The sequence below is a fragment of the Macaca fascicularis genome, chromosome 1 (genome assembly GCF_037993035.2).
Source record: "Macaca fascicularis isolate 582-1 chromosome 1, T2T-MFA8v1.1".
NCBI classification, from domain to species: Eukaryota; Metazoa; Chordata; class Mammalia; order Primates; family Cercopithecidae; genus Macaca; species Macaca fascicularis.
This window is the reverse complement of record NC_088375.1, coordinates 153,059,023-153,082,903: the sequence shown is the minus strand read 5'-3', so window position 1 is coordinate 153,082,903 and position 23,881 is coordinate 153,059,023. Positions and strand designations below refer to the sequence as shown.

Genomic DNA, 23,881 nt, shown 5'->3' with positions numbered 1-23,881 from the left:
TGCTTTTCCTCCAGATGTTTGTTGGGATGATTTCCTCACCACCTTCGAGTTTTTGCTCGTATGTCACGTTCTCCGCTGAAGACCTACCGTTACCTCCTCTCTAACACCGTTCCCCTCTCGCTTCCCCTCACCCTTCCTCCACAGCGCACACTCTCAACATCCTTACGCTGCTCTCCTCTTTCTTTTCTACTTGGCTCATTTCACCTTCTAACACATATATTCATTATGTTTATTATTTATTGTCTTTCTCCCTTTATCTGAGCGGCCCTCGCCAACTAGAATTGAAGCTCAAGACAGTGGGATTTTTAGTGATTTTGTTCACTGATATAATAACTCCCAGACCTGGAACAGTGCATGCCCTATCATAGGTGCTAAATACATATTACGGCAAGATTTCTCCTTTTTATATATGATTTTCTCTCTTGCTGTAATATTTTTTTCTTTCAGTTTTTTGTTTTGTTTTGTTCTGATTTTTTTAGACGGAGTTTTGCTCAGCCGCCCAGGCTGGAGTGCAGTGGTGCAATCTTGGCTCACTGCAACCACAGTCTCCGGGGTTCAAGCTATTCTCCCATTTCAGCCTCCCGAGTAGCTGGAATTACAGACAACTGCCATCATGCCCGGCTAATTTTTGTATTTTAGTAGAGACGGGGTTTCACCACGTTGGCCAGGCTGGTCTTGAACTGCTGACCTCAGGTGATCCACCCGCCTTGGTCTCCCAAAGTGCTAGATGTGTTGAATTCCCCCACAAAGTGCTAGGATTACAGGTGTGAGCCACCGTGCCCGGGCTTTTCTTTCAGTTTTAATCATTTTGCACTGATACCACTTTGATTATAGGATTTTCATGAAACAATTAATGCTCTATGTCCTGGCCCAGATCTAATATGAGCAAAGAACAAACATACAGAGCTTAGAAGAGCAAGATTCTGCTTTGTTTCGTTGTTATGCTCAAAAAGTTAGTATCATTTATATAAAAATACTCCTGACTCAAATTTTTGTTTAAAAAGCTAAAATACTTTAAAATTATAATTTTTAAGGTAAAAGACAAGAGCATAAATGGCTTCTCAAGTAACCCAATCAACATTCACAATCATCAAAATACATAGTTCTGGTTGCAAGGAAAAGGACAGTTTTTTAAATAATAAGTAGAAGATAGGGATTATATGAGTAGGGAGGGGAAACCAAATTGTGCAAAAAGAGACCCTCAAGGAAGAAAGTGGATAGTTAAAATATAGATTTGTTAAAATTGTTTGAGACTCTTCGGTAGCTGAGAAAGGTGATTTGATTTAAAACACCAGTAATTTTGTTCCATATGTAAAGTGACAAGTATGTCTATAAATCCACACCACCCACCTGTATTTTCATTTAAAGGAAACCTAGGAAACAGTTGCACCTAGATTGTGTATGTTTAATGTACTAAATTACTATCAAATAAAGATTGAGACATTAACCTTTTTTCTAATGCCAACTTTTTTTTATATGTAAATTTAAAATGTTCTTATAAAATGTAAGGAAATTTTGTTTCCACTTAGCCGAAAATAATAAATTGCCTAGCCTCAGCTGGAAAATATCAATTATACAGTCTTTGTTTCTTTGCAACTACTTCCAAGTGGATTTTTCTATTATTTAAAATTTTAGCAAATTTTTTATTTTTTATAACCTGTAAGATTCTTGCAGGTTTTTTTTTTTTTTGATACCAACACCCAGTAACTATTAGGAAATAATTTTTCTATTTACTACCTGTCTAGTATTTAGAGAATTGCTTTCTCTATTTTGGTTTAATCATTGTTATTTCCTAAAACCAAGGGATTCATATATAAAACCTTAAATATTAAAGAAAAATTAATTATTTTCATTATGATTTCTATAATATTTCATACAAACCTATAATCTTGACAAGCATTTCATTCATTTATTCATGCGCCCATTCAACAATATGTCTCTATTTCTTTATTACCAAAACTTGACTTTTTTGACTTTGATTTGTGAAAGCTTATTGCTAGGTGGATGCCATATTGTGCCTGGTGCTGTGATACATTGTATTTAACTGTCAATATCTATAAACATTTCTCAATATGACCTGTGAATGTTAGACTGTTTACAGTATTTCCTGCAATTATCTCTTCAGAAATGTGACAGAGGAAATGGGTTTGTGTCACCCACAGGATTTGAGAAACATCTAGTGAAAATCATTGTAACTTGGCTTCAATTTGTAAGACATCACACATCAGTTATTACCATGTACTTAGATTATTTTTGTGTCTTGCAAAATATTTTAGGATGATTTTTATTGTTTTTCCTTGACATCCTTCTGGTGTTTGTGTCACTATTATTTCCATTTTTAATGGAGTTCTTTGATTACTTAAGGGATAGGCCAACATTTGGGGTTAATTAGCAACCTCCTTTGTTAGAAAGCATTACCTAAAAGAGGAAGAAAGAAAGGAGATAAAGAAAACAGAAGTTCAAGGAATGGGGAATAGACAATCGACTTGCATTATTTGTCTTATTCATATGGCCTGTATGATGTAGATGGCATTATTTTACATGTACTTTGGTGATTCACAAGGTAGACAGAAATATAACAGATTTTTATATCTAAAAACTCACTCTTTTTTTGTTTTTCAGTGAGGAAAGAAGATCTAAAAGGAAAATAAAATTGAAGTCTCCTAATTCTCATGCAAACATTTCCTCTATTTCTCCTGTTAAATCTCCATCCTGCCTATAAGAAGCATAACCTCTCAAAACAGGAACATCACATATAAATATAAGTACTGAATTTCCTCTCCCTGTACAAACATGTATGTGCATAAGCAAAAATTTCAATTACACCCAATACACATAGTTGTAATAGCTAACACTTTCTAAGTGCCTACTAGGTACTAAATGTTTTGTTTTGTCTTCATCAACTCATTAATAAAACACACACACAACCCTATAAGGTAGTTCAGTGTAGGTAGACTCTTTTACAGATGAGGAAATAGAGAACTGAAGAGATTAAATAGTTTCCTCCTTATCTTAGAGCTGGTAAATGGCAAATCCAGACACAGCTCAGATGTTTCTAACGCCAAAACAATGATCCCAGCCACTATGCACATATTCATAGTCACTGATGTCAAATCCTTTTTCAAAATTAAGTGTGAATGGTGGGAAGGGCATTGTGTACATAAAGGGTAGAGGAAAGGAATTCTGTTAAAGTCAATGTGTTAGTGACACATAGCTGTGTAACAAATTACCCCCAGAACTTAACAGCTTAAGGCAACAGACATATTATCTGTGGGGTTAGGATTGAGCACAGCTGAATTGGGTTCTCTAAGTCAGGCCTCTCATGAGGCTGCTATCCAGGTGACCACCAGGGTTGTAGTTATCTCAAGGTTAGACTGGAGGAGGATCCTCTCCCAAGCTTATTCACATAGATGTTGACAAGATTCAGTTCCTCAAGGGTTGTTGGACTAAATGTCTCATTTTCTCATTACCCATTGGCCAGAGCCTCCCTCAGTGCCTTGCTACATGGGCCTCTCCTTAGGGCAACCTAGAGAATGGCATTAGATTCCATCAAGATGAGCAAGGAAGAGTGCAAGTGAGGGTGGACAAGACAGAAGCCAGAGTCTTTTTATAGTCTGATCTCAGACATGACATCTCATCTCTTGCCATATTCTGTTCATTAGAAAAATGTAAGTTACGAGGTCCAGCCCATGCTCAAGGGGAGGGAATTATACATGCATACCAAGAGGAGGGGATCACTGGGAGCCAACCACCTGAGAAGCTGCCCACCACAGTCAAGAAAGTGTTCTCAGAGGATATTGAGGACTATGTTCAGTTGACTCTAGTCTATATGTCTGGCTCCAGAAAATTTCCTGAATGAATGCCTTTTGGTAGCCTCCATCCTAATTCAGGCAGAGCCTAACATTAGCCAGAATGAGCATGCCAACCTCCAGTACTGCCTGAGAGAAGCCATAATTCTGATAAGAAGTCATCTAGCACAAAATTAATTTATTTCAGAATTAAATTTTCATTTCAAATACCAAAAAAGTCAGTGGATATAAATAACTATTTTTATGTAATATAGTGGTAAGAAGATGGGTTCTGAAATCTTCTGACCGTGTTTACAGATACATCTCAAAGACAACGGCTGTTTGAACACAGGCAACTGAGGCTCTTAACCTATCAGAGCCTCAGTTTCCTGACTGCGATTGAGGGACACAGTGCTACTATGAAGTTTAAATAAGAAGATGTATAGGACAGGATTTTGTTAGCTAGAAAGTGCAACATATAAATACAAACTTTGTTTGTACTCTCCTTAGCTACAGAATAGGATAGAATGTTAAGGACAGCACTTACCATGCTATTTCACTATCTTATTAGAGCAATAAATATCTTTGGAATATGGATGATGAATGAACTGTGTTGTTAACAGTATTCGAAGCACCATTAGTAGCCACATTTGCTGTTGATTTACTAAAGAGAAAAAAAAAAAAAAAAGATTTCCAGGTAGTTTTGTTTCAAAGAGGCACTTGTGTTTTTGAACTGCTTGCCTTGACCACACTGCAGAGGTTTTGAGGCAATGCACAAGCTTTCTGCTGCTTTGAAAACTTCTGCAGCATGTGCTTCCCTCAGCCATTTTCCTTCATTTCATGTTGCCCCTAGTTAAAATGTTCCTGTTGTGTGTGTGTCTTTGACTTGAGAGAAAACATTTTCTCATATCATATAAGAACTACATGGAGTGTAGGCCCCTGATGGACCAGAAAAGCACATTAGCCTTTCTTCTTTAGTGGCCCAGATTGAAATCTCATCTGATGTCTTCCCATTAGAAATGAGATGGTGAGATATTTTCTGGGAAGTGATTTAGGTACACTAAAACAATCTATAAGGATCTATTGATTAGAAGTAGATGACTCAAACTTGATTTGTGTGCAGTGAAGTACCTTGGAAGGTGATGTGATTGACAGACTGTGTGGAATAGATTTGGGACTGGAATAGTTAAGATATTGCAGCTTTGCAGAGAGGTACAGAAGCAGAAGAGTAATTTGTGGAAAGCTATAAATGGAGAAAGAAAATACAGAATTTAGACTACGGAAAGCTCATATTCTATTTTTAGTAATATATCTATAAATTCAAACAAACAAAATAAGGAGTTTTCATACCGAGTTATAAGAAGAAGGAAATTTCAGGGTGTTCTATAAACGTTGAAAATATTCCTATTCCCACAAACATGTATTGGTTGCCATTAGGTTTTTCCTGATTAGTTTTTGTCAACCACATAGTTTTAAAATAACTTAACAGCAGATAATAATGGTATTACCCCTCTAACTAGAATCAAACAAATAAACAAAACCTGAATCCAAATGGTGTGTTCATAATCTTATAGTAGTACATCGTAGTTGAGACTGGAAAATAATAAAGTGATGATTTATACTTGAGTAATATGGTTAAAATGTAAATTAACATAATAAGTCAAACTCTAGCCAACTCTGAAAATGCAGGAGTCTATTGAAAATTTTGCATTCATTATATTCTGACTTCCTCCATACTTTACATGGAACTCTATTCCACAAATTAACTTGGAACTGAAATCATCATGTAGGCAATATTTAAGATAAAATGATATTAGGTATCTTCCAGGTACATTTGCTTGGGACAAAGCTTCCCTCTGCTTTAGGCAAATATGAATATGCCTTACAGGAAAGCCTAAGAAAAAAAGAACAGGAAAAGAGTGACTTCTCTGAGCCTAGCAGGTGATGCTATTAAGCTAAATGTTATCCTTAAAATATTTTACTTATTTTATATAAATAGGAAATAATGATCTGATAGCATTTTATTTATTCTGAAAATAATTCTTGATACTTCAGTTTGAAGAAATTTTGTAATTAATCATGGTGTTAAGGCAATAAAGACATTCAATTATATTAATAAATCATAAATTTGAAACAAGTAAATTTAAATTAAATTTCATCTGAGCAGCTCAACTTATCACTAATTAGCTAAATAAATAAATTGTGTAGTATCTATATATGCAAATTACTTCAAGCAGCAGAAATTCTCTAGTATACTTAACGTACAGCATTTGAAAACAGCTTAGAGATTGATCTTTTTAGACATTATTAACAATGTTGGGATCAGAGTGGCATGAGCTAACAGCTAAGATACTTGCTGTGGAATCAGCTGTTCTTTTTGAAGATCTAGTCACAAATTATCTAGTCCTGCACTGTTCAACATAGTAGTCACTATCAGCAAATGCCTATTTAAATGAATTAAAATAAGCAAAATTTAAAATGTAGTACTTCAGTCACACTAGCCGCATTTCAAGTGTTCAATAGCCATATACAGCTGTTGGCTACGGCATTAGAAAACACAGGTATAAAACATTTCCATCATCACAGAAAGTTCTACAGTACAGCACAGAATTCTACCTCCCATTTGTGTGCCCCTATATTTGATCTATATATTGGATAGAATAAGGAAAATATGTAGGGCATTTGATACCCTACCCCAAATGCTGAAAATAACATAAAACTTATCTTCCTCTTCAAAAGTTAATGAACACAAAACACTTCATGGCCCAAGATGTTCTATTAAGCCATGAAAGTTACAATAAAATTAGGGGTGGAAATACTGAGAATTACATATTATATTCAATGAAGCACTAAAATATACTTATCAAGTCCCCATTTGTCCTCTGTGTTTGGAATGAAGTAAGTGGAAAAGAGCATTTTTGTTAAAAAGCTTTTTACACGAAACAAACAATATTATGAAAGGTTCTTAATGTGTGTAAAGATTAAAATATTATTGAAACAAACTAGTTGATAGAGTAGAATGGGTTTCACTCTATTGGGAAAAAGATATTATTCCCTCTATGATTCCAGTAGTTTATTCCTGCAAGACTTAAACTGAATGTGTTTAAATGTTCAAGGTCATAAATAACAAGGTAAGTCATAGTATTTCTTTGTATCTGAGAACTTACATGTATTGCATTACTGTAATACATTTTTTTTTATTATTATACTTTAAGTTCTAGGGTACATGTGCACAACGTGCAGGTTTGTTACATATGTATACATGTGCCATGTTGGTGTGCTGTACCCATTAACTCGTCATTTACATTAGGTGTATCTCCTAATGCTATCCCTCCCTGCAATAGGACCTGGTATGTGATGTTGCCCTTCCTGTAATACTTTTTTTTTTTTTTTAAGTCGGCTTGCCCAGTTTTTTCTAATTTTTTTTCTGTTGGTTGTATGTTGAAATACAATGCCTTTGAAAAAAAATCTAGAATTCTGAAACCTCAAAATTGACCATTAATATGATGGCTAAAATAGAAGGCAGATTTTCTCTTTAAAAAATTATATAGTGGTGTTTTCCACTGTTAAGAAAAGAAAACTGAAGGAATGGCTTTTCTTCCACGCAATGTAGTTCTAGAAAGAGGGATCATTGTCTCTGAACTTTCTTGACCTTAGCCTGTTCTCTTTTGTTAAAGTCATTAAAATGATTAGAACCTCAAGGAGGGTTACAGTGTTATATACTTTTTCTCTTTTTAACTTACTCTGAGCTGAATCAACCAGGTTTAAATCCTGCACACATCCTATTAATCCCATCTAGCTCTTCTGTCTGCCTGGATGAGTTTCTTCTCCAACAGATTCTCTGAATATGCATTAAAAAAACATAAATCACTGGATTAAACTTGTAGAGAATGATGAAAGCTAAATTCGTGTATATACATGTGGCAGGACAAATGAACCCTTTTATTATTTAACCTGAATGAAAGCAATAAATTTGAAACAGGTTTAACTGACGATATTAGTAATCCACAACAGATTTTGTAAGTGTTTTTGAATGAACGTTGGTTTTGTTCAATAATCCCTTGGATTAAAGAAGGGTTAGATAACTCAAACAATCTGCAAAGAATCATATTATTTTGCTATTTATCTTTTATTTTTACCAAAAAATGATATGTATGGTTTAGGCTTTAGCAAATAGGACCAAAAACTGAATTATTCGATTCATTTTTTAAAATTTGTGGCTAGGATTACCCAAGAACATTTTTACCTATGTTCTTGGATAGCAGCCTGTTCTCCATCCTCTACTGTTAATACATAGTAGTATGTAGTAATAATATAGATCTTATTTTTACGTAGACTGACAATAGCTTCTTAATTACTTGCTTTGCTGATCTATCACATTTACTTTAGGTCTTCCAAATTTTACAAGCTTTAAAATGTAGGATAAAAATGTTTTAAATTTCCTCTATATAGCCACTTAGTTCCCTACCTCACTCTCTGCCCACATTCAAATGAAAGGTTTGAAAGAATTATTAGGTGGGTACTGGGATTCAGTTCTAATAATAATTAAAAGTGATTAACTGTTTGTTTGTTTATTTAGCAATTACTAGATGCTAGAAAGTCTCTTCATCCATTATCTCATTGAATTCCTCACAAAAACACTATGAGACAGAGACAATTTTTCCCCATTTTTGCACATGAGACAATTAAGTTATATGATAAATTAATATACCCAAGGTCACACATCTAGCAAGTGGTAGATCCAGGGTTCAAACATACCCACACCCATACTAGTTATCTATTACTGCATAACAAATTATTCTAAAAAGTAATGGCTTAAAACAGTAAAGTTTTGTTACCATAGATTCTGAGTCAGGAATTAAGGAGTGGCTTAGTTGGATGGTTCTGGCTCAAGTCTCTTAGGAGATTGTCATCAAGATATCAGCAGGTAGGCCAGGTGCAATGACTTACTCTAATAATCCTAGCACTTTGGGAGGCTGAGGCAAAAGGATCACTTGAGGCCAGGAGTTCGAGACCAGCCTAGTCAACCTAATGAGACTCAGTCTCTACAAAAAAGAAAAAAAAAAAAAAACGTAGCCAGGCATGGTGGTGCACATCTGTAGACCCAACTACTGGGGAGGCAGAGGTGAGAGGATTGCTTAAGTCTGTGAGTTCAAGGCTGCAGTGAGCTATGATTGTGCCACTGCACTCCAGCCTAGATGACAGAGCCAGACCTTGTCTCTAAAAACAAATTTAATTTAAAATTAAAAATTAAACCAAAAAAGATGTCGGTAGAATCATCAGCCATCTAAAGGTTTGACTGGGGCTTGAAGGTATGCTTCTAAGATGCCTCACTCACGTGGGTATTGGCAGGGTGCCTAAGTTTCTCCCTGGCTGTTGGCAGAAAGCTCTGTTCCTTGCTCCATGGACCCTTCCAAAGAGCTGCTTGAGTGTCCTCTCAACACATCATAACTGATTCTTTCAAAGCAAAACAGAAGGCACAATATCATGCTCCCTCAGAAGTCACTCCAAAATTTCTACAATATCCTATTGGTTACACGAATCAGCCCTATTCTCTGTAGGGTGACACTACACAAGGAAGTGAATATCAAGGAACAGGGATCGCTTGGACCATCTTGGAACCTGGCTATGTTCCCAGCACAAAATATATTATTAGAAAAGTTAGACAGCCCTGGTTTCTTTGTCTGTGCTTACTGAATGAAGAAACAGTACTGAAAAGCTATATCCAACTGTAATTGCTACTCATTTGTATCTTTAACATGGAGGATAGTATGTTTGTTTGTTTGTTTTTTGACATGGAGTCTCACTCTGTCGCCCAGGCTGGAGTGGTGCAGTGGCACGATCTCGGCTCATTGCAATCTTTGCCTCCCAGGTTCAAGCAATTCTCGTGCCTCAGTCTACCAAGTAGCTGGGGCTACAGGCGGGTGCCACCACACCAGGCTAATTTTTGTATTGTTTGTAGAGACGGGGTTTCACCATGTTAACCAGGCAGGTCTCGAACTCCTGACCACAGGTGATCGTCCCACTTCAGCTTCCAAAGTACTGAGATTACAGATGTGAGCCACTGTGCCCAGCCTGGATATTACTTTTATTAGATAATAATTCCTAGAATAGGCCGGGCGCGGTGGCTCAAGCCTGTAATCCCAGCACTTTGGGAGGCCGAGACGGGCGGATCACGAGGTCAGGAGATCAAGACCATCCTGGCTAACACCGTGAAACCCCGTCTCTACTAAAAATACAAAAAACTAGCCGGGCGAGGTGGTGGGCGCCTGTAGTCCCAGCTACTCCGGAGGCTGAGGCAGGAGAATGGCCTAAACCCGGGAGGCGGAGCTTGCAGTGAGCTGAGATCCGGCCACTGCACTCCAGCCCGGGCTACAGAGCAAGACTCCGTCTAAAAAAAAAAAATAATAATAATAATAATAATAATAATTCCTAGAATAATATTTACCTCGTATTCAAATATAGAAACAAAATTATATCCAAAGAGAGATCTTTAATTATTTTCAGTTATCAATCATTTTGCTCTCACTCAAATTACAATTTTGCTCTAGTACAAATTACCACACACTGTCTAGGCAAGACATTCACACATTACTTCTATAAAGGTCCATATAGTAAATATTTCAGCTGCACACCAGACAATCCATGTTGCAACTACCTAACTTTGCTGTTGGAGCATCAAAGCAGTCATAAACAATATTAAGTGAATAGGCATGGCTGTATTCAAATAAAGCTTTATTTAAAAAAATATATGGTAGGCCAGGCTGGGTGCGGTGGCCAATGCCTATAATCCCAGCACTTTGGGAGGCTGAGGCGGGCAGATCACCTGAGGTCAGGAGTTGGAGACCAGCCTGGCCAACATGGTGAAATCCTGTCTCTACTAAAAATACAAAAATTAGCTGGGCATGATGGCAGGCACCTGTAATCCCAGCTAATCAGGAGGCTGAGGCACGAGAATTGCTTGAATCTGATGGGCAGAGGTTGCAGTGAGCCAAGATCATGCCACTGCATATAGCCTGTGTGACAGAGCAAGACTCAGGCAAAAAAAAAAAAAAGTATGTGTGTATGTGTATATACACATATATATATATATATATGGTAGGCCAGATTCAGTAGTTGGGTGGACTTTTCAACAACTATCTTGATTTCAGGTAACTAAAATGACTTTAAATTTTATGTGACAGAGTGATGTTAAGTTGTTTGTCCTGGCCCATAAAATATTGTACAATTTTAGGAAAGCTGACAGCACCATCGAAATAGAAAAGATGAGCCTCTGTGAAAACAGAGCATAATAGATAAGACAAAAATTTTACACATCAAATCATCACTCTAAAACTATTAAGTCATTCTAGAAAATAAACAGAATTAAGGGTGGATAAAATTTTGATAATTCTTAATTCTGTCTGTATTACGAACACTTCATATTTTCAGCTGACTTTGAATTCTCCAGACTTTATATATTGTGTCCAACACAGAATAGACCCTCGATAAATATTTGTTGAATGAATTTCCACATGCTCCACACCCCTCAGCCTTTGCTGCTTTTTCTTGTCCCATCAATAAGCTTTGCAGGGCATCTTGAAGTTGACTGTCAGTTTTGCTTTTACGAAGTCATCCAAAAAAAGTAAATAGCAGGTAAGAAGTAGTTATTGGAAGATAATTGAAGATATAAAGACTTAAAAACAAATTGAAAAATTATAGAATAGAATGAACATTGACTTAAAATAGACTGGCTAACAGCAGCAATGAAGCATCAGACAATAGAGTAATTGGTGAGGACTTTATTGGCCTCTGAAAAAGCTATTAAAGATAAGTTCCATTTAGTCATTCTCACTTTTAATGCAGTTATTTTTACTTTGAGGTCACGCATTATTTTTTTAAAACCCATATTTTAATGTGGTTATATCTATAGCTTAAAACTTATTATATCTACTACAGTGTTCATTCAGTCATCCCAACAAATATTTATTCATTTATTTCTTGAGCACTTACAATGTGCCAAGCACTAGGTAAGTTCTCAAAGATACAATGGAAAACAAAACATGAATCCTGCCCTTAAGGTGCTTGGAGGCTGATGGGGGATACAGAAAAGTAAACAGGTATGGTAAAAATGCAGTGTCATAAGGTACAAAGCTCATATCCAAGTTTATTAACTTCACATTAAACAGACGTATTAAACTTTAATATTACAGGTCCCAAAGAAACACCTACTGTGCATTTCAGCTATTTCTATTTTTCAAAACAAGAGTAAAAACAACAAAATCATAAACACCATTACCGGAATATACTGCTTTATAACTGTGTTACAGAAAATGCAAATTACTAAAGTGGTTTAAGGAGAAAAAAGTTTCCTGGCCAAATTATTTTGCAAAATGCTGGGTTCAACAAAATTAAACAGATTTCTTTTTTCACTGTAGAACTTTTCAGCACTTATAATATGGTAATAAGCATTGTGACTCACTCAGAGGGCAAATATGATTTGCAGTGTTTTGAAATGTATTTGATAAGGGCATGCTTTTTAAAGAACCTGTCACTTAATATCTAGTAGGGCATGAATGTTTATTGGAACATAGTTTGACGAATACTACCAAATATAGTTTGAGAAATATTACCAACAACAATTTCACATGTTTTAATCAAATCAGATTCATTATAATCTAGGAGGGCTAACTCTTTAAGTGAAATATTAAATAAATCCTTTTGTTATGCAACAGAGTATTTTTGCAAAGCTCTCTAATTTCATATCTTTCACATTCAGAATTTAGTTGATTTGTTCTTTTTAAAAGAAGCATTTCCCTGGGATACCATTAAAGGCTATCAGGTTTTGCTAATCCTTGGCTAATTATGTGACAGCGTTCAGGAGAGTCCAGATAGGAAGCAGAGGAATCTGTGATCTCAGCCTGCAGAGGACAGCCAAAAGATGAGTAGATGAAGCAAACTGATGTCCCCAATTTAGGCACCGTCTTTTTTTTCCCCCGTCCTCTAACTTTTTTCCTCTCCTTGTTTCTTTATAACTTATTGTTCCCTTTCCCACTCTGTTTCTTTGCTTCCTCTCCCTTTTACTCACCTCCCTCAATGACATAGGTCTGTCTATGATCACCAAAGATTTAAATTTAACCCTACTAATGGCCATCCCAGCAATAATATTGCAATAGTGTTTTATAATTCATGTGTGGGAATGAAAATAGTGAAGTAGACAGCTTTACTATTTTCATTCATAGCAATGGAAGGGATAAAGAAGCTGTCCCCTGTTGGGGACAAACTGACATCTGGTTTCCCAGTTTCCTCTCTACTGGCTCTACTGGTACTGGCTCCTTCCTGTACAAAGTGGTTTTGAAAGATAAGAACACACCATATTAGTGCATGTGTGTGGAAGAGAACTTTTGAGATAGGATTGAATGGTGCAATATTTGCCTCCAAATCAGGCACCTCATATTTGAATCCTTATATTTGACTTTCTCTTATTATAAAGTGATCTATCAAGTCTTATTTTATATGATTAAATACTGGTTGGAGAAGACACATAGTCTCAAAGACTCAGACAACAATAGTTTTTCAATTGTTAGAGAAGTCTCTAATTGAACTGGTAAAAATAGGAGACAAAGAAAGCTAATACAGACAGTAGCTATTCCTGGGGCGTCTGCTTCATAATTGCAAGTGTTAGAATATGTTGTAAACATGCCTTTATTCAGATTACTTGGAAAAGCATTACAGTAAGTTACTACAAAGTGGATATCAAGCAGACACCTACAAAATGAATTTGTTTTAAGTTATAAGTACTTTCAAAAGAAGCCTAAGGGAATTCCTATAGGCTTAAGCAGCAAAACTATCTAACATGCAGTGAATACTTATAGAAATGGGGGGTGGGGGAGGGGGAGGATGAAAATGAAAATAGTTTAAGCTGCAGAAGGAGGAAAAATCAGAGATTGGTGACTGACCAAAGGAAGCACCTGCTTTCCGGAAATTAAAATCATGTATTAGGCAGCTCTGACTTAATTGCCAAATGGGGTGAAGCCCAGACTCTAGTGTAAAAGGGTCCCAAATTATAATTGGGCATCATGGATTAAAATTCAATACCTGAAAATTTCCTCAGAAATGAATGGACAACTGGGACAGACTGCAGAGCCCAGTACAATATGCTTCCCGCAGCTGACACTGGCAGGTCACTTTATTTGGCACCAAATAAAATTCCCAAGTGGTCTTTAAGGGCATTCAGCTGCTGAGTGCTTATTTCATTCATCCCTTATTGTGCTGCCAGTAGCCGATCCAAAGAAGTAGCATGAATCAGCTCTGTGGATAAAATTTTCTCAGGCTTCGTGGAGGAGATGCAACTGGACTCATTTCACTGCTTTAGTGGGACCTTCACTAGCGGCAATAGCCTGAATAGTAACAGCTTTCACACAATGTCATTTAACAGGAAATCCGAGGGAAAGCGGGACAAAATTGAACATTAGGAAACTTCCAAAATAAATGCCATTTAGCGAGGAAAACAAAAATCTTAATGAGAAACATTTTATACTTTTGTAATTACCAGATAATTTAGAATACTGTGAAATAAAGCTCGTAGCTCCCCTCCGTGTGTACTTCCAGCTGCAAAGTAGAGGTTAGCACCAAAATTTCCTACATTAAACATAAAACTATGGCATTATACTTACCTCTCTTTAGTTGCTTCTGTTTAAAGTAGCTAGAGGATTAAAAGTCAATCCGTACAATACCTTCGGTTTTACACGGACTAATTTCAAAACACATACTCAATGGCAAAGTGTGTTTTCTTGTTTCTGTCAATTCTAGTAAAATGTTCTGATTATAAAATAATATTTCGTGTCTTCCCCCATGCAGGTTTAAAAACTGCAGGAGCTATAGTAATTCTACTGAGGTCATGAACTTGTCTGATGAAGTACAGATGAATGTAAAATATTCTTCTAAGCGTAATAGGTCTTATTAATGAGTAGTTCCAGTACACATTTTTTAATTTAAATTCATGGAAAGGTTAAAAAGCAGTAGTTTTTATTATTGTTTTGCCTTTGGTTTAGCACAAATTTTGCACATACCCACAAGAGAAACAGTCTCCTAATCATTTCATATAAATCACTGTTAGCAGCAGTATCTAATAGTGCTACTATCACTGAATAGTTAAGAGTCGTACATTTCCATTAGAATTAGGAGCAAGGGCTAATTATTTTTAGTTAAAGTTGAATTTGATCTAAACGGGAAGCATATTTTGGCATTTAGTCTGGAAACCCAGGACTATTATAAAATGCCTGCTTGTAAATTCAGAGACTAGAAAAATACATACAGATTTTTTTGTTTCTCGGTTTTGGGAGAAGTTGGTATCGTTATAGTGAGATCATTAACGTAAATATAGTAATATAATATAATTAATATAAGATGTTCTGTTCTTGTGTTTATGGCCAAATTTGGCAGCATAAAATGAATTAATTAACCCAAATAAATATGCACTAGTATCTGAATGCTTCTCTAAATTGAATTTCTTTTAACTTTTTAGTATGGAAAATTCCAAATTTATACTAAACAGAATAGTAAAATAAAACCCCATGTACCCACTACTTAATATCATTGATTAACAACACATTATCCATTTTGTTTCATCTATATCTCAACCTCTTCCCTCTTCAGAATTTTCTTCTTCAACAGATGAAATAGTATGGGATTTAAAAATTGATGGAACTTATTTTATAAAATCTCTTTCTCAGGATTAAGCATTTTATTTAAGAGGTTTTTGCTTTCATTTTACCCAGGAAAAGACAGGTGTATCCTACACACAACATGAAGTGGTGGATGAGGTAGGTATTTAGTAAACTTATACCTCAAACACCAAAAATTCGATGATCTGGATTTTTGTTTTCTATCGGTTTTCTAGGTAATTAAAATGTTGCTCTTTTTCACCAGTGGAATTTTTAGTCTTCCACTTCTACCACTCCTCGAAACCTCTCAGCTTTTCTGCTTTCTTTTTTCTTTCTCTCTTTATTTATTTTTGCTTCCCTGTAAATCATAAATAATAATAGTTCCCACATCATAGCTTTTTAGATTTTAATGACAGCCTCCAAGGACAGGTGCCAGTTAAATGAAACATATAATTAAAACTTGTGCTATTCTAAAATTGGGTTACTTGGCAATCCTCAAATCAGAGGCTACCCCCATTCAGAAGACAGGCGTGTAGCATTTATCTGGGTTACCGGGTGTGCAGCAGATTCAATCAAGGCCAGTCTTCGCTAGGTGCCAAAAATGTGGTGGAATGTTTAGTTTGGCGCATCCCCATTTCAGGTGTCTCTGCATGGCACCAGAGTAAGTGTTCTGCAGCTTGCAACACTGGCAACCAGTGTTCTTCACTAAAACATTTCGGTAAAGCAACACGCTTACCAAGCAATTAATTTAGGCATTTGCGCACATATATGTATGTATATATGCAATTATCATACTTATTGCATAAGTTTTATGCTTTTTTAAAATAAAGTTTATAAGCTTTTCTTTAACTTCCAGTACTTTCTCACTAAGAAATAGAAAGACATGATCTCAGTCTCAGTCGTAGTCTTGGACGTAGACATCATGTTGTTGGATCCCATGTTTGTCCTTTCAGGCATGGTTATCATTTTTCTACAAGCAGTATCTCTTGAAGTAGCCTTGCTTGCAGATGCTCCTGAGAATCCTTCCACGTTTACTCAAGAGCAAGCTTTCTGACTCTATTACTGTCCCTGTTAATTCTACTTTGGTAACTCTTCAACCTTTCATTGATTTTCCTCTCTTTGGACTTGTCATTTGTGCCCTGCACCACACTGCTGACTGGGGGAGAGGTACTCTCTCTGCTGAGTTGGAAAAGTCATGATCTTTTCATCAGTAGCACTTGACTCTTGATATCCTGCATGAATTTGGGCTGGGCTCTAGTTCTCTTGGCCGCACTCACCGTTGAGATGCAGTCCCTGCTTTCATCCCCCTCTACTCTTGGACTCCTTGAGTCCTTCTACCTTACATCTTAATTCTGTATGCTTCACATGATCTCCCCACAAAAGTCTTCTCTGTGTGTGCATTGTCTCTCAGACAATATGACATTGCTGGTGAGTTTCCTCCAATGTCTCACTAGGCTCCTTGGTGATACACTGACGAGCAGACATACCAACCAGACTCAGCTCTGTTTTATAGCTGTGCCTTGGAGTCACAGTGATGCCTCTGGCTTGTCCTAACTCTTAAACCTCCGCCTCTGCAAATCAGCAGTCAGACAGGACAATTTCCTTTCCCAAACCAAGTGTCACTCACAGGATTATTGTTGGGAAATTAGCCCCTTCTCTATGCTCATGTACCCAGTTTCCCATTTCAAATATTTCCCATAGTTTCAGAGCACTAGGCAAAAAATTCAAGTTGATACTGTTTAACCAGGCACACCTTTATTTTCAAATTATTTAATTAGTCAATCTTCCCTGCCTCACTGTGTATATGGGTTTCACTCTAACGAATGTGCTATACAAAAATTTGGATGTATGTTTAATTTGATTTTCTTCTGAATAAATCTGAATTTTTAAAAAATCAGTAAGAAAAGGTGCAAACCATTAGGAAAGCATTTAAAGTAGATTAATAGCTTATCGAGTTTTCATTCTCTCTTCAAACCATATTGAACCACTTGTTTTACATGAATTTCAAAGGCTGGCACTAGCTTTCACTTCAAGAAATAAATGACACAGGGTATTATATTTTAAGCACCATTAAAACCTTGAAATTGTACAGTGACTTAGAAAACAATAAGTTAGTTAGCTCTGATAGCTTTGTAATGGTTATACAATGGGGAAATTCATTGTTAAATGACCCTCCCACTCTTACCTCACATGTAATGCTTGTCAGGAAGAGGAAGGAAAAATGAGACTGGTATCCAGGTACACAGGTATAGGAAGATCAGAGAGAACGTACCAAATATTCCTAGGGAATCTGTTGTTCACTGATCCATGGCTAGTAATTGGAAACTATTTTTGCCAGGACAGAGAAGTCTAGCTCATCACCGTCGTCCTAATTCCTAGCTTCTAAAATCCACTAGTAAAGTTGTTCTTATCTGTATTTTAATGTGTTTGAACAGAGGGTGGTTGTAATATTGTTAATGAAACAATTTTAACATAAATGATTTAGGAATTACATTAAGTGGCATTTGAATCTGATGCTTCCACTGCCTAATCTATCTCCTTTCTAACCTTTTCTTTTACACCTTCATTAGAACATCTATTAAGGTAATGAAACCTAGCTACCAGATTAAAAGGCAGAATGCTCCAAGTTCTAAAATAATAAGAATGACAGCATTTTAAAAAATGTTTTTGAGCAAAATTTCAAACCAGTGAAAACAACAAACAACAAACCCCACCTGTTTTTATGATGCAACTCAAACAGCATCTGAGTCTATAAAGAGGCAATAATTGGTTAACTAACCAAAGTGATACAGTTCATTATTTTTCTATTGCACGTTTATGTAGTTCCCCCCTGAAGCACAAGCATAATTTGTTTTTTTTTTTTAAAAAGATACGATTTACATATGGCACTTGAAGAGAGATGTTTTAGAAAATCATATAAAGTGTTCCTCCTTGTAAAAAGCAATGTCCTTTCCTTCTTGTTAATGCCAAGGATGCTTTTCCCCAAACACTCATTCCCTGCTCAGAACAGTGTAGCCGCTAATGAGGAAAACACAGCTAGTACCTCAGCTGAATGTTTCCTTTGTTTACCTATGGGGAGTTCATTCTGCAACGGGAAGAATCTCTTACTATCAATGAGTCTGAAAGTGCTCAAATTCTGCCAAGGGGAAAGTTCTAAAGTTTTGCGTACCCATGGTTCAATCTGAAGCAATGCAAAAGGAACTCTGTCATCTCAAAGAACATCAACCACGCTGCTTACATTGTCTCCATTTATATAATACATTCCATCTTATTTACATGGGTTCCATTTCCAGTTACAAGATCACTGCTTGGCAATACGAGGCGACGTGCATCTAAAATGACAAACTGATCCGGGCACTTGCTACTTATTACAGGTTTATTATGTGTTTTCAGCCTATCGGGGATTTCTAGAGTAGTTCCAGTTACTGGCAATCAGACCTTGAAAACTACTCCATGCCCAATAATAATGAGCATCTTCAAATGGATTTTTTAAAGACAGCATTAATCCAGAATATAAATTAAGAGAATATATTTTATGGTGAAAAAGTGCAAACCTACCCGCACATTTTGGTTTCATGTATAAAATATAAACAGCATATGAATTCTCCCTTGTGTCTTCAGAGAGATCTGCAGCTTTTTTTCCTTCTGAAGGGTATTCAAAATATGGTATTTTAAGCATAATAACCCATAAATAAAATACAGTGCTTGCCAAAATTATTTTTTTCCCATATATAGGGCCTTTAGATACTGTTCTGAACTCTGGTTTTCTCCTGAGATGCAATTTAAGAGCTTTAAAAAAAGTCTTTAAAAGACTTCCTATGAAATATGCACAGCTTTTTTTTTTTAATTTGTGTTTCTAGATGGCCAAATTGCTCTGTTTTTATAAATACTGTACGTAAAATTACCAGATTGCCTGGCATTCCATTTTTACAGGGGATACTGCATCGTTAAGCACAGAAAGAATATAATATAACTATTCAAACTGCTTAAAATATTTTGTAACCATAAATTATTATCCAAAAATATTTTTCAAGTAGATAAAAAGAGTTGTCAATTCTACATAGTGAATGCCTCATAAGGGGCTCGTTTGTGGTTGAAAACTGAATAAAAGCAGTAAATTAAGACCAGACTTAACCATAGAGAAGCCGTAATCCACTGCAGATTTCCTTGGTGAATGAAGTATTGTGATGTGGATTTATCCTCCTTGCTTGTACAGTTAACCAGTCACATCTGTGACCAAAGTGCTGTCTGTGCTCACAGACAAGGTAGGTTCACTAACCCCAAGGAGTTAAGCCCATGCTGATTTACATTGTATTGATAAGTACAAAATAAATACAACTGTGTCTTGGGGGCTGCCTGTGAAAGGGCAGATAGTATGCTAACGATAAACTGGTGTGAAGAGAAAACAGGGATATTGAAAAATGGGTGGGCAGTTGAGAAACTGCCAGTGATGCTGGGTGCCCAGCTTTTGAACAGGCGTGAGGCTAGAGGGGGCCTTGATGAAGCCAAGGGAATGTGGGTATGAAAGAAGGTCAGGAGTGCTGAGAGCTGACTGAAATATGGTCTATGTTAAAAGAGTATCACTCACTATAAATATTCAATGTCAGGAATTTAAATGGCTTACAGACATAGAAGCCCTTGATGATTATGTTATCCAGCATTGTTGATTTCCCTCTGTTGTTTGTCAGCAGCCACCACAATGAATGAATAAGGCCCTGGAAGTCTCGACAATGAGTCGTTTTGCTCTTAAGTCTGTGCATTTTTCTTTGTGATTACATGCCAATATAATAATTGATTTGCCTTTGTCGAAATTAAACTAAGGGAGCCAAGTATGTCATATCTCTGTTGTTATTTTCCTTTTCTTTCAGAGCCCAATGTTTCCAAAGGACATTAATTTTGATTTCTCTGATGAAGGCTTGTGGCTGTTCTTATGCTTTACAAAACATTACCAAATCAGAGTCGAAAAGAAAACTGTGAGTGAACATTCCTTCCAAACAACTATCTTTCATTATTTAAGAAAAATTTTCTCAGATTTCTCTGTAATTCATTCCAATATGCCCCTTTTGTAAACAATGTGGGAAAAAGAGAGAACACACAAGTGAAACCCTCTGTAGAGGGCTGACATTTAAATATTTTATGAGTCACTCCAACACCTTTCTAAAACAGCATTTTACAAATAAGGTCAGCTTTGCAAGAAAAAAAGTTTATTCTTGAACATAAGCAGGTATTTGTACATTAATGTTACACTAAAATGTATGTAAAGTAAAAACTGCCAGCTTGTTATAGTGTTTTAATCCTTCAAATCCAAAACTTTTCCTTAGAATTTTTCAAGATTGGAATATCAGTTTCTTTAAGCGGGAAAATATTTAAGCTAATGAAATCTTTATCAGATTCAGCAGCTCCACTAAACTGTAAACTAGGCTATCTACTCAAGAAAAGGCCACTGGGACTTAAAGTAGTGTGGATATCTTTACCAATGTTAAAAGATCCCAGAAAGCATTAGCTTTTCTAAATATGTGTTAGATTTGATTTGATTCCTAAAGAATAAAGTTTATAATTACCATCTCCACTTAATTAAGGATAACCACGACTTGATTATACTCATTTCATCTTTACAAATGTGTGTATTTCTGAGGAAAGCACAATCTTAAAATCTCTAACATTACATGATATATATTTCATGAATACTTCTGGAGTTTCAAAGCGTTTCTTTCTAGTTAGTGGAAAGGGGTACTGTGCTACAGTTGCACGTAGGTTTAAATCAAATTGCCTACAAATATTGCATAAGTGCCTGAACTTTCAAGACAAAGCTTTTCCAATCAAATACAGTATTTAACCCCCCACTACCACACACACACACACACACACACACACACACACACACACACCCCTCTGCCTCAGAAGTTAAGGGGAAACCGGACAGGCGTGGTGGCTCACACCTATAATCCTAGCACTTTGGGAGGCCGAGGCAGGCAGATCACCTGAGGTCAGGGGTTTGAAACCAGTCTGGCCAACATGGAGAAACCCTGTCTCTACTAAAAATACAAAATTAGCCAGGTGTGGTGGCTCACACCTGTAATCCCAGCTAGTGGGGAGGCTGAAACAGGAGAATCCTTTGAACCTGGGAGGCAGAGGTTGCAGTGAGCCAACACCATGCCACTACACTCCAGGCTGGGAGACAGAGTGAGACTCTGTCTCAAAAAAAAAAAAAATTTTTTTATTAAAAATAAGTTAAGGGTAGAAAATGTCAGTAGAAACTTGTCATTAGCAGTAAATTATTCTTTGGTGTTTTTGGAGTTAATATTTTCTAAAATGGTTGCAGATTGATCAAAATAACTATTTTTATACTTTTGCATGGCTTCTGTGTATTGCAATAATTTAATAATAAGTAATAAGACTCCCCCTTAAAAGAAAAAGTGTTCATTAGTGATTGCAATTCCATATTGTGTGGCACATTCCTTACATGTTGTGAAAAGGTTATGGATTCACTCACTGTAGCATCAGAAGTATAAAGGGGAGAGGTGAGATTCTTTGTTGCAAGTGCTGAGAAATAATCATTTAAAGGTCAGTTGCCCTAAAAAAAAAAAAAAAAAATTTGTTTAATAAGTAACTCATTTTGGGATATGCTGCAATTGTAAAGGTTACAGAATAGACCAATTTGCCAGTGATGTCAGCAAGAAGTACTATTAAAGTCATTGGTCCTATTAAAACAATCCTTCTTAAAATTCAGATTGCATGCCTCCTCACATATCCCACCACACATCCAAAAAGTGCCTAAACTATTTATAGTGTGCTTTCAAAGACACATTGCCTTGTGCACTTTACCTTAAGTACTCAGCTCCTCTTAAAAGCAACAATGGAGTGTTAGATGGGAAAATACCTTGGCAACCACACAGCCTCCCCAACACACAACACACAATCCACTCTCTCCCACATCTGATTCATCCTATATTGCTTCATTCTTTCAGTTTTATTAATGTATAAGAACTTTCTCATGTGTCATGGGTTAAAGGATTTCTCACTGGGTATTCTGCTGTACCGTACACCAACAACTATCTTGCTAGAAACTCCTATATAAAAGGAAAAACTATCGATTCAGCCATGTAAAGGATAAACTATAAATTTGTATCCTTTCCTATTCCAGGACCAACTTCCTTCCCCTACTATTCACTAAAAAAACCTAAGAGAATTTGGTTTGGCAATAAATTGGAATACTAACTTGATATGTAGAAGTAACAATATTTGTACTAAAAATCTTTTAGTACCTGAAAGGTTATTTTTTTCAAGATCTGAATAAAGGTGGTAGTTTATTTAATATAACTTTTATACTATTAAAAAATTTTTGCCTTTAGGGAACTGATGTACAACAAATAAAAGTTGTTTGTTGTTTTTATTTTTTCTTTGTGAAGCGGTATTTTAAACTGGCTACAATTTTCCCTAGAAGATTCGCTCTTTGAGATGAGTATATGAATAAAATAACTTCCAGAAAAACCTCTGTAGAAAGCAATCCCTTCCGAGCACTCGACTGCTTAAGATTTATGTATACTGTTTTTACTCTTCGCATTGGTTGCAAAGCTTCTCCTCACTGAAGGTATTTTGCTGACGGTAAATAGTGAGTTCTCAGATTTTTATAATGAATTGATTTTTCACATATGTTGCGTCAGAATTTTAATTACAGTTTAAAAACAATACGTTTTCAAGCACACTTCTAAGGTTTGCTATTTAGATTAAAGGAACTAGAAAGCTTCTAACTCTTACCCTATTGTAAAGTAAGAACTACCTCTGTCTATAAGACATTTGCAATTAGAAGAACTTACGATACTCTTATTTCAAGCAACTTAGCTAAGAATCAAGTTATTCTCTTAACTTGACTTGCTTTTCATTTGAAAGAGGGCAAAATCTATTTCCTGGGTAATTTTGCAGAGCAAAGATATTAATACGTTGGGGTTTAATTGTATCCTGTGTTTAAATACACTGTGGGTGAAACCCCAGACCTCTGCTTAATTGCTGTGAGAAAATAGCCTGATTTCTCTGAGATTAGGCACACGCTTATGTATACTTTGACCTAAGAGTGCCTCCTTCAGAATTAATCTTCTAAGGTAGAGGGATTTGCTTTTATATGTGCAGCAGGGCCATTCGTGACAAACAGGGCCTAATAAACTAACTTCACCCCCTAGACCTCCCTTTTGCTGTCAACGTTTTTCTTCATCTATTCACTTCACACATCTCTTGTCCAGTGGCTTATTAGCAAATAACCCTCACTGGGCAGGGGGAGTAATTTTAATGGCATTTTTAAATAAGAGGACTTGGAACTTAAATGGGATACTTCAAAAATAAAACTATCTTGAAAACTTTCGTTTTTACTAATGAAACATAAAGTACTCTAAAATAACTCCATTTAAGTAAATACCATAGCCCTTTGAGAAGACAAACAATTCATATTTACTT

General features: G+C 36.1%; 1 protein-coding gene across 3 annotated transcripts in view; it reads left to right on the top strand.

Annotated features, from left to right (window-relative positions):
* Nucleotides 1-23,881, top strand: part of ADGRL2 (adhesion G protein-coupled receptor L2) — a 683,665-nt gene that overhangs the window by 250,020 nt on the left and 409,764 nt on the right. For all 3 annotated transcript variants that reach the window (XM_074003149.1, XM_074003162.1, XM_074003150.1), the window contains exon 4: nucleotides 20,302-20,406. The gene's annotated coding sequence lies outside the window, so the exon portion shown is untranslated. The remainder of the gene's footprint in view (nucleotides 1-20,301; nucleotides 20,407-23,881) is intronic.